Here is a 13,840-nt window from a genome sequence, read left to right on the forward strand (position 1 = left end):
TGACAACTTCCCTTCATCTTATCCAAGACATACATCGGTCCTTCCTTTGTGGGCAATTGCCAGGTCCCAGACTCCCTTTGTAATGCTAGTTGTTCCCATTTCTTTTGGACTGTAAGTTTGCGGCGACTTCCCTGACAGCACCGCTGGGAAGTACATAGCACAGGACTCCATCCTCACTTTACAGATGAGGAAACTGAGTCTCAGAGATTTCATAGGACTGTAGGTATGAGAGTCAGGAAGGATCTTGAGGGATCTTGGGGCCCAAATGTTCATCTTACAGATGAAGAAACCATGACCCAGAGAGGGGAAGAGATTTCCCAAGATCACCCAAGGAGTAAGAGAGGGAGACAGGAACTGAACCCAGGCCCCTATATTTCAAGTCTGGTCCTGTTTCTACTCCCCCACCTTTTCCTCTCTTCAGCTTTTTTTTTCCATTAAATTTGGAATATATTTGGAAGGAATGATGAAAGTTAATGTCTTTAGTGCCCAGGCTATTTGAGAAGAATTTTAGTGTAGTGGCCAGGGAGCCGGAACTGGAGTCTAGAATACCCAGAACACCTATATTCAAGTACTGCCTCTGAAGCACACTGCTTGTATAACTATGGCATGGTTATTTCAGCCCTCCAGGCCTCAGTTTCCTACTCTGTAAAGTGAAAGGGTTGGACTAGGTGGCCTCTGAGGTCCCTTCCAGCTCTAGAGCTGGGACCTTATGTATGACCTTGGAGAAGTGAATTCCTATCCCTGGACCTCAGTTTCTTTTTCTGTAAAATTCAGGCGATGGCCTAAATGATCTCTCCTTTCTCTTTCAGTTTTTAACTTTGTATAATCTGCTTCCTGAATTCCTTCCCAATTCTAACATTCTGTTTTCGACATTCCAAAATTCCACCCAACACAAAGGTTCTGTGTTCTAAGGACTTTGACATTCTAGGTTCTACTGTAGATTCTAATGTCCCTTCCAATACTAAGATGCCAGGGTCTTAGATCCCTTCCCCATCTGGTGTTCTTTTTTCTAAGGGCTCTTTCAGTTCATCATTCTGGGGTTCTAAGAGCCTTCCTAGTTCTCACATTGTGTTTTGAGGTCCCACCTACTTCTAACATTCTGTGTTCTAAGATCCTTTCCAACTCTGACATTCTAAGTTCTGAGTTCTAAAGTTCTTTCTGGTTCTCACCTTTTACCTCATCATTCTGTGTATCACCACAGTACTCTGGTTTCATATTAGTACTAACTTCCAACCATCCTGGTCAAGGAGGTAAGATGAAACGTGCAGAAACCCCAAATTATTTCTTTATGGATATCCAACCCCACCCAAATGAGTTCTGAAATCTAGTTCTGAAATCTAGTAGCAATATGAAAGAAATTGGATCGTTGGAATCCTGTGGCCTTCCTTCTGGGCCCAAGGTCAACCTGGTACTCCCCTGAAGTAGGAAGGAGGAGGACACTGAGGATTCACCATCTAGGTGCCTTCAAACAATAGCTCCTGAAGCCTTACTGGGGAGAAAGCTGGGTAGAAGGTTGGGTGGGATGTGAAGTAGAGTTCAGTCTGAGGAAACTGAGGTTCAGCGAGGGCAAGTGACCGACCTAATGTCACCCAGATGAGAAGTGACAGAGCCGAGCCTCAGACCTACCTCTCCTGCCCCTGAGCCCAGGGTTTTTGCTATTTCATGCCACCTGAGTCTAGCCGGACCATGGCTCTAGTGCCATTCAGGTGGCAGCTGCTGGGCCCAGATTCTCCACTATTCTATTCTCCTCGACCTGCTGATATTTACAGAATTGCTTCAATTCCCTCAAGACAAGGCAGGAGCAAAACGAAATTAATCTCCTCGGCTCCCAGCAAGAGAGTAAACAAAACAAATTGTTTCCAAATGCCCACATAGGCAAAGTGACAAGGATGACAGCCGGCCGGGAGGGCTGGCGCAGGGCTGGTGCACAGAGGGCTTTACGGCAGATCAGCTCCTAGGGTTAATGTGGAAGGCCATGCCAGCTTCTCTCGGTTATCTGTGCCATTGGAGGGGAGCCCAGGAACGGCTAATCCACATGACACTTCTCTGGGCAGGAAATGCTCTTCCCCAGCTGCTCAAACTAGTCTACGTTATCTATCTCTGAAGGAAGATAGTGGCTAGGCGAGAGTCCGACTCGTCTCTAGAGGAGGTGATCCAGACACGTCACAGAAGGAAGCCAGGGAACCTTTCTACACTTGTCCAGATGACTTTGAGAAGCTTCAAAATGAGCCAGGAGACTGGCATTTCACTAGGGCTTGAAAGCTTTTCGGTGCCAAGAATTTAGAATAAAAGTACCTCTTGGTGGAGTAAACAAAGTCTCTGAATTCCTCCACTCCCAAAACCGTAGCTAGAAGGGATCCCAGAGGTTATCCAGTCCCATTTTTTCCTCATTTTATAAAGGAGGAAACTGAGTCCCAGTGACTTGCCCGAGATAGACAGGTAATAAAGTATGAAAGGTGAAATTTGAACAAGAATCTACCTGTTGAGAGTCTTTTTCTACTATACAATGGGCCCCCTTACTTTTTCCCATTTTAAGCCTGAGATGGTAGTACTATTATTACTACTATTACTATTTCTAATACTAATACTACTACCACCACCACCACCAATAATAATAATAATAATAACAAACATTTGTATAGCACATACTGTGTGCCAGGCATTATGCCAGGCACTTGACAAATATTATCTCATCTGATTTCTACAACAACACCACAAGAGATGTTATTGTTATCCCCAATTAACAGATGAGGACACAGAGGCAGAGGTAAAGTGACTTGCCCAAGGTGGCATAGTACCTGAGACACTTGGCTCTTCCTGATTTCAGAATCAAAACACAGCTTTAACACTGTGGAGCCACTTAGGCCTTCCCTTAGAAGGGAAACCCAGTTTTATCTTTATGGCCAATCTTAGACTAACCAGATTAGACTTTGGGATAGGCCCTAGGGAAGGAAAACATCAGAGACCCCCAGCATGGGATACAGGATCACTTCCAAAGTGAGACTTTCTCCAGCCCACTCAAGTTTGTCCAAGATAAACTCTGTCCTAGAAACTCTAAAACCACAGCCTCACCCCCAACCACTACTTCACTTCTGCTCATTTGGAGTTGATACGTCATGATGGGTCAGGTCATTCAGTAACTATTTTGTGGCATGGGACTTGGCTGTACAGCTGAATTATACATCCCTAGAGGTATATCTTTTGTTTCCCACTCATACATCTTGCATCCCCACAGTGTCTAACACAGTGCCATCTGTATGGCATATATCTCACAGAATCACAAAGCACTGAATTTTAGAGCTAGAAGGCAGCTTAATACAATTTACTCCAGTCAGAAAGTCATGTTGCATTAGCTTTGGTAAAAATGGATTGAGTCCTCATTTTACCATTGTGTCAAGTTTCAACAGCTGTTAAGTCCTTTTACAAAATGGGATTGTGGTTTTCAAAACAGGAGCTACATGTGTTTCTCTGGCTTTTGGTCAAAGGGCTCCTCCAGTGCCTCATGGCAGCCTATAGGCTATCCTGATTTCTCAAAGACTATGTCAGCAGAGGGCAAGTGCCAGAGTTGTAACTGAGAACTCTGTACGTAGGGGCAAGCCAGCTGAGCAGGGTCGTGGCTGGGGAGCAATCTAAAGTATGACCACTCTGTACATGGTTGTGCTAAGCTGCACATAGAAATCAGGGAAGTTGAAGAGGTAGAGGAACTAGGAAGCCATGTTGTTTGAAGAGAACAGGACCTGGAGTGTAAAAGAAGCAGTAAAATCAACAGGGAGTCTACAGGACTGGAAGTCAGGAGTTCAAATCCCATTTCAGACATTTACTAATTATGTTTCCCTGAGCAAATCACTTAGCTTCTCTGTGACTTAGTTTCCTTATTTGCAAAATGTGGAGAATTAGACTCGATGGTCTTTAAGATTTATAATCTTGTGATTACAAATCACAGTGACATGATTAAAGATTCCTAGATGATGGGCTAAACTTAAAGATCAGATAGGGAGCTGAATGATGTTGGCGTAGGAAGATAGGAAAATAGCAAAGAATATGTCACTTCCTCCTACCAGGGCCTGGCTCAAAGGGTATAAGAGGAAGAAGAGCCAGCCCTAGAGAGGGAGCTGAGAGAGATGTAGCATCTTCTGGAGAAAGCTGGGGCTCAGTGAGCATCAGGAGAAATGTGAGAGGGTCGATAATCAAGAAGGGCTCCAGGGGACCTGGCGATAAGGGCAGAGAAGGAAAGGGAGAGAGAGGGCTAGGACTGAGCTGAATAAAGGGGGAGACAGCAGAGGAAAGGAGAGTCAAAGAAAGGGGTATGGATTTCTTCAGAGTGATTATCTGACCACAGCTGCAGTTGAGAAAGGAGAAGGGGCAGCCCACCCCTTTCCTGCATCTCCTGGCCTCCACTACCATCCACACATCTCCTGTGGCCAACATCCCATCAAACACTTCTAGGGCATGAAGCAGCACAGGAGTAAGGAACAGGGACACGAGTCCTTGGATCAAATCAGAGAGGGAGCAGCAATACCACTGGGGAGGGATGGAGGCCCAGATGCTGTTACCTGTGACAAAGATCCAGCTTTCCCACCTTGGGTATAATTTTGGATCCTCCCAAGCTATAAAGGCTTCAAGTACTGATGGGCTACATGACCTTCGTCACCCAAAGACTAGCCTAGCTAAGTTTCAAGAGGCTTATTGCCACCAGGGAATTATTGCCACCAGGGAATAGATTTTTTTAGCCATGGTAACTCATGAAAGCTTTTCTCTAAGACTTGAAGAAGTGGAACCTGGTTGTCAGGAGTCTTCCACTTGTAGTTAACTTCCCTGGGCTCACTTTTCTCATCTGTAAATGAGGGAGGAGAGGACAAGATGGCCTCTGAGGTCCCTTCTAGCTCTAGACTAGGACCCTATGTGTGACCTAGGGAAAGTAACTTCTCTCTGAACCTCAGTTTCCTCCTCAGTAAAATTAAGAGATTGTTTCCTTTCAGCTCAAGATCTTTAACCCCATAGAGATGCTTGGAAAGCATCTTTCTCCTAGCACTCCTATGAAGTAGGCTGTGTAAGGATTCTCCTCCCTCTTTGACATAGGGGGGAAACTGAGACTGATAGCTAGTAGCTCACATTGTTAATGTCGGCACTAAAATGGTGAGCTAGGCCTTTGGACCCCAAGTTCCAAGCTCTTTTCTTTGCAGCCCACTCCCTCTACTAAACCAGGCAGTAATAAGCGGAAAGCTCTTTCCAGCTCTATGTGGTTAAGCCGTTCCTATTTCCTGCCTCTCTATTCCTTTATCTGGAAAATGGCAATAATACAGCTTGCTCCTTATCTCAGAGGAACAAAAAGGACTGGCACTATGATGTGTGTTCATATCAAACGCCACAAAGTATGATTGGCAGCTCACCCACCGCTAAGTGAGGGACTCTCTAGATAAGTGGATAGGGCTGGTGGGAGAGCCAGGCGCTCTTTGGAGCATTGGAAGGACACCTAACAGCAAGAAACCAACAGGCCCTGAAAGAGTTAAGGTGTCCCCCCCAATCCTAATTATACTTGAAGAGTAGTTTACCCTCCCACCCCAGATGAGCCCATCTTTTCTATTCTATAGAAATATTGCTGGGGGCCTCTTTCCCATCAGTGAATCACTCACCCCAAATGGGCAGAGTCCAGCAATGCTTTCATAGTAAAAGTTCCTGAGTAGACAGCCATCAGCTACCCCAACCAGCAGACCTATATTGGGCAATACGTGAAGCCTTTCCTTTCTGGAACTTTTGTGCCCCCCTTGGGGGCATCCTCCCCAGAGGGTAAAACTAGGAGCTATGTGTGGGAAGCAGACCCGAGACAAATCTAGGTTTGATGCCAGGACAGCTTTCCTAATCATTAGGACATTTCAAAATCATTAGGAAGTCTCAAAAAGGAATGGGGCTGCCTGGGAGAGGTGGTGAGCTTCTTGTCATCAGAGGCCTACAAGCAAAGACTGGGTGATCATCTCTGGGTGAGTTGTATAAGGGATTCTTATTCAGTAGCAGTTGGCCAAGATGGCCACCAAGGCACCTTCCTACACTGAGATCCCAGGATTCAGAATGACAGAGTCAGGTTCCAAAATTAACTCAACACGCTACAACGGTGGCCTGAATCCAAAGAGGAGACGATAGGAACAAATGTTAAGACTCACTCTTCAGTTCAAAAACCCCAATTTATCAAATCAAAGCTGGGAGAGGTTCTGCTGTTTGTTAGTTCCTCTGAAGAAAGCTCTGGCAGCTCTGGTGAAGTACTAGGCCAATGGGTGTCAACCATGTGATATTGCTAACGCGTGAAGGATACTTAGAAAGCTAACGCATTAAGAAAGGCTGGCCTAGTGTCCGGGACTAGGGAAATGAGAGGTTCTCTGTCTTCTGCTGGGTTGGACACATCTGGAGTTTCGGGTTCATTTCTGGGCACTATACATTCCAAATGATAAGTGTCCCAAGGAGCAGGACCAGGATGGCCAAGGGGCTCGAGATCATGCCCAAAGTAGGTCCTGGAGAAGAGAAGGCTTAAGGAAGGCCTGACTGATAACAGTGTTCAAGTATTTGAGCAACTGTCATGTGGAAGAAGCTAATAGTAGCCTTGTTCTACTTCTTTCCAGAGTGCAGAACCAGAAACAATAAAGCAAATTTGGGCTTGGACCAGACTAGGATGGGGAAGGGCCTGTTGCCCACTTGTCCAGGAGATCACGGAGGGGATGGCCTCTAAGAGCCTTTCTAACTCTGAGGTTCTGGGCTTTCTCTTCCCAACAACTCGGTTTCGACCTTCTTAAGTAGCCAGCCATGTTTTTCCCAACTCAAATGCTCATTGTCTAGCTCAGGGAAGGATTCCCATGTTGGTTGCATTTCATCAACACTTAGATGGAAATTTCACTCTTGGGGGAAGTCATGGGCAGGATGATAGCGGCAGCCATAACAGTGTCATCCTTAAGCATCCCAGTTGAAAGCTATTTGTTTTGCATAATATGATCTTGGCCTTCAAAATGCTCATTTGCATCTTTAGGCAAATGGCCTTGTCTATGGCATGCTGGTCTCTGGCAATGAGAACAGATTCCCTTCCAGACATAGGATCGGAAGATTGTTAGGGCTGGAAAAACCTGGAGGGACTACTTAGTCCAATGACTTAGTCGTGTTTTGGAAGAGGAAATCAAATTTGAAGGAGGGTGACTCGCTCAGGGTCACACAGCTAAGTAAATTGCTGAGGCAGGATTTGAACCCATCTTCCAGCTTCAACTCTAATGCGCCTCCTACTATCCCCCACACACATCCCGCTTCTCATTTTTATATTTGGATCTCCAAATTCTTTAGCAGGACATAAGGCCAACTGAAAGCAAATTATCTGAATTTCATACAATGTGGGGGGAAAAAAACAGAAATATAGGGCCGTACCGGAGCCCTGTAGGACTGGGAACCTCTTGTTAAGTTTTCACTGAGAGCATTTACACCTCAGAAATAGGCAAACATTCCCAATCAGGGCTTGATTTATTGTTTTCTTGATTATCTAGGCTTAAGAAAGAGATGGAAAAAATGCTAATGATGCAGATTCGGCTTCAAAGTGTGTCATGTACATATTTTTTCCCAGAGAGGCAGATCCTTGTTAATAAATGTACAAATTCTTAGGGGCCACTGACCGTCTTCTAAAAATGTATACATTATTTTTACAACTCAAATGTCTTTATTTCTTAATTCGTCAGATACGTGTTATGTGCAGAACAAAGTAATGAGCTCAGAGGGAGGAACAAAGATAAATAAGACATGACCCTTGCTCCGAGAAACAAATACAAAAAAACCAACATACAATAACCCAGGTGTTCAAATGAAGAGTAAAGTTCTGTGAGATCATATGAGGGAGAGACTATTTCCAACTGGAAGGACCAGGGGAGGTTTTCTGCAGCAGTGGCGCCTGAACTGGGGTTCACGGGTTGAAATGTTAATAGGAAAAGATTGGGTAAGACACTCTAGGCATGGAGAGTAGTGTCTCACTGAACTTATCTCACTTCCCTAGCTGGAGACATATTCTGACTTTACTTCCTAATTGTCTAAACCCATGTCTCTGATGTTTCATAGATTCAGAAATTGAAGCCAATTCTGAAGCCAATCCCCTTGAGGAAACTGAGGACTAACTCTGAACATGCAAGAAGGGAAGGGATATGTAATAAGACTGGCTAAGTAGACTGAAGCCAGCTTATGGCCTGCTCAAAATCTCAGCCGTAGTGAGTGAGAGGAAGAGATAGGGTCTGACCCCAAAGCCAGGACTCTTTCTGCTATTCCAGGCTGTCTCAAGTGAAGGCACTGGGATTTGGTCAAAAAGCCTCGTTCTGCTTGCCACTGATGAGCTCTGTGGCAAAGTCATTTCACTTTGGCCCCCTGTAAAATGGGGATGGGTAAGGTCTACGCTATGGACCTTAACAGATATCAATAGCATCAGATGAAATAACAGAGAAACAAAACAAGCATTTCTGTACTGTGGGCCAGGCACTGTGCTAAGTGACCACTTTACAAGTACAAGATGAGTATCATCTCATTACCTCAGAACAACCCTGGGAGGTGAGTGCTATTATTATCCCCATTTTACAATTCAGGAAATCGAGGCAGGAAAAGTGAAGTGGCTTGCCTAGGATCACACAGCTACCAAATGAAGTCAAAATTAGACTCAGGTTTTCCTGACTCCAGGCCCCCCATCCACTGTGCCGCCTTGTGAAAATACCTTGAAAATACAAATACCGTGTTAACATCAATACTTTAACTCGGTTATTTCATTTTTCACCAAGGCAGATTAGTACCACTCTACCACTTTAATAGATAGGCTTTATGAGTTGAGACGGTAGAAAATCCATCATCCCCAAACCACCTGAGCATGAGCCTCTCTGAGTTTAGCCAGCTTGGTCCTAATACTCAGATCCGTGGTCACTGAGCCTGTATCAATAGAAAAGATTCTGCTTGAACTTCCCAAGGAAGAAGGGTGGTAGGGAATCTCAGCTAGCTGAACCAACAGTTTAGTAAATCCCACCACTGTGTGCTCCTTTCCCACTAGGGGAGACCCAGAGATATCTTCCGTTTCTCTCAGACTTCACCCTGTCTCACCCCAACCTTTACATGCATTAGGCTCATTTTAGTAAGGAGAAAGCAGCCCCAGAGATCTAAAGTAATATGGCCAATGTCATAGTTCCTAAAAGTCAGAACCCAAACCCTCATCTCTTGATTCCATCTCGTGTCCTTTCCACCGTGCTAGGCCGTCCTTCACACAGAATAGAAGCCATGATCCCAGACCCTAGGGAGCTAACAAGTTAACTAATTGCTTGGGCAATATTCATTTGCAATCTTTTGGCGGTTTTACATTTTGAAGAGCTAGATTCTCTAGCTCTCGTGAAAGAAAGGTAAGAAAAAGTCATTGGCTCCTAATGAAAGGATATCACTCTCCCTGTTACTTCCCTTCTTTTTCTCCCCTCCTCCCACATACACGTCTCTACCCACCCAGTGATCCAAATAAATATGCAACTGAGTCACAGGGAAAAAACACTTTTAGGTAGCTGGGGGGAAAAAAGAAAGAGAGAGAGCCATTGTTTACCCCCCATCCCAAAAAAAAAAAAAGCACATTGGGAGGCACCGATTTTCATAGCTAGCATCTTCATCCTTGGCAGTCTTGAGGCAAAGGCCTGTTGGCCACTTTGGAGAGATACTTGTTCACTTTCAAGTTTACTAGAGGAACTCCTCAGTTCTTTCCAGCTCTAAGCTGCAATTCTGTGATTTCTTCCCAAAAGAGTGCTGGAGATTTATGTTCAAATTGTAGCTCCAAGACAGTGTGGTACAGTGGGAAGAGCCCTGGCTCTGGAGTCAGAGGAGCTGAGTTCAAAAGCAACAACTGATGCTCAAGACCTGTGTGAGCATTTTTCCCATGTTGGACCTCAGTTTCTTTATCTGTAAAATGAGATTCTGTGAGAAGAGCATCCAAGACAAACTTTGCTCTTTTCAAAGAATCTCTACAACCAAAGGAATGGCCCCAAATTACATCCCAGTATGCAGGTAGGGGGAAGCTTTCAGGGATTTGACTTATTCTATGTACTCCCAGAGAACAGAACCAGGAAGTCACAGAGAGGCTGATTCCTCTCATTCATTTAGCAAACATTGGTTTAACATAAAGAGGAACTTCCTAAGAGTTAAACCCATCCAAGCATGGGCTGGTTTCCTTTGAAAGATTGTGGGTTTCCCTTCTTTGGACTTTGCCAGGAAGAGGCTGGGTGACCACCTGTTGGAGGCCTCGAGGAAGGAATTTTTGTTCAGGGACTAGAAGTTCAAGAGTTGGGATGTATTTTGTTTGGGTCAGTACACTTGGACTCCCTGCTTTTTTTTTCCTCTCACTTTACTTGGTTTCTGCTTCAATTCCCTTTTAGTCATGTTTGTTTGACCTTTTCTTGTTTAAAGATCATGGTCCTTGATAGAAAAGACAGAAGCCAAATAGGAACTGAGTAGTTGTTTTCTCTCTGTCATCTCATCTTGTCAGTTAACATTTCACCATCTGCCCCAAGCACCTGCCTGTGTCCTCCTGGTTATTCTCACTCTGAGCACACTTAAATCCCTGTTATTGTTCTTAGCATTTTTCACAAGCTTCAATTCACTCTGGGTGGTTGTCTGACACTATTCTCACAGTTCTGTGCTACCTTTTTGTATCCTTTCTTATATGTGTGCCCTCCCTTCTGTCTTTTGTAGCCTTCCTAAAATCTCAGTTCCAGAGAGCTCCCCGTGTAGCCACATAGCTCTTTTTAGATGGCTGCCCTTCTTTCTTCTTCTTTGGGACCATATCCTATTATATTGTCAGAATTTTATTTTGTGAAGCTTTCCATCCCACTTGAGCTACCTTCCCTTATAGAGTCTATAATCATAGACTTATGCCTATTGTTTCACTGAACATTTCAAAACTTTTTAAAAGTCCACATGTGACCATGTTCAGGATTTCCTTCCTTGGCAATTGTGAACTTTAAAATGACATGACCATTTCCTCCAAGAAATTCTGACTTGTAACGCATCGATTGGTTCTTTGGGTCAGGATTGGCTCTAGAGTAGGGGTCACCCCCACTGCTCATTTTGAGAAATAAAATTGTCCTCAGAGTGAGTCAAGAATTTGAGCAGTAGATTGAAACTTCCAGTAAATCTCTAGTGTTGAAGTTACCTATCAGTTCTATAGCTCATCTCTATGCCAGTTTTGTGATCAAAGTGAGGGACTCAGCGTCCATATCCTCCATCTGACTAAGCAGCCTATAGAATACTCCCATCAGCATAGCATTGTTCTTTGACCTTTCATCCCCCACCCAACTGTTCTCCCTCAATTTTGTGGATTTCCATCTAGTTTGAAACCTTCTTGAAATAAAATTTTGCCTCTGCCTGGCTATAATTATAAGCAAAAAGCTTTTATGGAGGAGTGAATCATACAAAATACAATCGAGGTGCACAATAAGGTTTATTTTTTCCCCAAGCTGTAGTGAGTTCAGACACTGTAATTTCATCTAATCCTTTGGACATTTTCAGGTGGAGAATTAAGTAATCACTAAAATGCTTCAGAAATGGACTTTTTCAAAGAAAAGACCTTTGAATTTCCGCTCCTAGGGTCATTTGTTTTAATGGTACATTCACATTATTATATGCATGCAAATCCCTTTCTACCTTTTAATTGGATTTTTGCCTGGATATTACTGCAAATTACATTTGAAAATGGACTGCAGAATGTGTCTCTTCTAGGGAAAGAAACACAATGAGTGGTCCGGTGATTTAGAACATCTTTCCCTCCACACATTTCTTCCCACACAGCCCCTAATCCAGGTCCATTTGCCTTAACATTTAGAAAGCCAGCTTTGAGACGTCACCTAGCTTCAGAGCAATTAACTGATTTTAGAAATTCGAACTTCTTGCTTCTGTAAATTGTCTCCAAAGAGTTAGAGAGAAGAAGAATTCCCAAGTAGATCCGGTTGAAAAAAAAAAAGGCTTTGCATGTTTAAGACCTCGACCCCATAAGTGGTTTTTTGTATGATATCTAATGATGTTGGAACTCCCTTTGGAAGGCACGTAAAGGGTTATCAGCAAGATTCTTACCGCAGGATCCATACTGAGCACTTGGGCTGCTTGCGTGGTACAATTTGAGATCCTATAGTATATTAGTGCATTAGAAAGAGCACTGGATTTGGAATTAGAAAGCTTGGGACCAGTTTCAGTTCTGCCCTTCCTAGCTCGGTAACATTGGGGAAAATCACTCTTGGTTTTTTTTTCCCCTTTTAAATAGGATTGCATTTGTATTATCTTCCTCACAAAGTGGTTGTTAGGATCAAATGGGATAATGTGTATAAAACACTTTTTAACCTTAAAACTCTGATAATTAGCACTTGGTATCACTGTTTTGTCTCTCCCAGTGTCTAAGACCCATTCACAATCATTTGCTGTGGCTTCCTTGGAGATGGAAAAAATAGTAAATAAATAGGAATAGACACTAGACCTAGGATTTCATTAATTTAGGCAAGTCCCAAATAAAGAAATCCCCCTTACCAATGTAGGCAATTCCCCTACCCAAATATTTTGATTCTCTGCAACAGTCTTCAAGAGTCATCTAGAATATCGTAAAGTTAAATGACTTTCCCAGGATTGCATAGCCAGTCTGTGTGAGAGGGAGGACATGAATATAGATAGTATTTTCTATTTCCAGGGTTGGCCCTTGAGCCACTATTCCATGCTACCTCTAAAGTAATTTCCTAGGAATAAATATCATTCAGAGTCCACACAAAGATTGAACAGTTCTAATGATTCTTTTGACAGTTCCAAATTAATTTACACCTAGACATATTTAATAGCCATAAAAAGCTATATTAAATAATTTCGTATTCAAGACAAAAACTGGGCCTTAACAATTGTTTATGTCTCAGACGATCATTTTGTTGGCCTTTGCCAACAACCTTTGTTGGTCCTAGTATCCCTTTTTCCTTAAATGTTTGCTCATTTTTAGAGGTCAAATGATTAGGGTAAAAGGGACAAGAATAAAAAATGCTGTCACTGTCTGCATCTGTGTTTCAAAATTTCATCACCGTGCCTCTTTAGATCTCCTCCATGGGACAAATTAGTAACCAGAATTCTGCATATTTTATAATTGTGAGCTCTGTCAGGAGAGTGGAGTCAAATTTATAGGCCACAAGGGTCACTGAAATAGGAGCAATGCATTCTGGCACCTATGAGAACAAATGGCTAGGGAAGGATATTGGGTGTCAGTCACAGTAGCCCTCGCTCAAAGTATGACACACAGAGAAACTTTCATGTCCCAGGAGAGGAACCAAGATGATACAGGGATTTCAATGAGTTGGGATCGAAAGAAGAGTCAGGATCAATAAAGCTGACAGTGAGCAATTGATTGACCTACCAGATTTATCACTTCTCCAGAGCCTATTTTTTTCCTCTATAAAATAAGAGGGTTCAATGGTCTCTGGGAAGATATATAGCATATATATGTGTACATATATATATATGCATACATATACATATATATGGGATTTGAGACATATATATGTCTCAAATCCCATGTGCAACTTTGAAAAGGACACTTCCTCTCCCTGGGCCTCAGTTTCCCCCTCAGTGAAATGGGGAGATTGAACCAGATAGCCTCTGAGAATACTTCCAGGTCTAGATCCAGGAGCCTATGACCTTCTTAGAAAAATCACAGATAAAAGTGACCTAAAAGTCAGTGCACCAATATAAGGTATATATAAACAGACCAACATCACCAGGAAGAAATAGAGGTGGTTAGACATGTAGCAAGAATGAAGGACTCCAAAAATCAGTCACTGGGAGCTGTCCTGGG

General features: G+C 43.3%; 1 protein-coding gene across 5 annotated transcripts in view; it reads left to right on the top strand.

Moving 5' to 3' along the window:
• GRIA3 (glutamate ionotropic receptor AMPA type subunit 3) overlaps positions 1 to 13,840 on the top strand; it is a 274,208-nt gene that overhangs the window by 95,632 nt on the left and 164,736 nt on the right. The window lies entirely within an intron of this gene.

Source organism: Sarcophilus harrisii, chromosome X (assembly GCF_902635505.1).
Source record: "Sarcophilus harrisii chromosome X, mSarHar1.11, whole genome shotgun sequence".
Taxonomy (NCBI): Eukaryota; Metazoa; Chordata; class Mammalia; order Dasyuromorphia; family Dasyuridae; genus Sarcophilus; species Sarcophilus harrisii.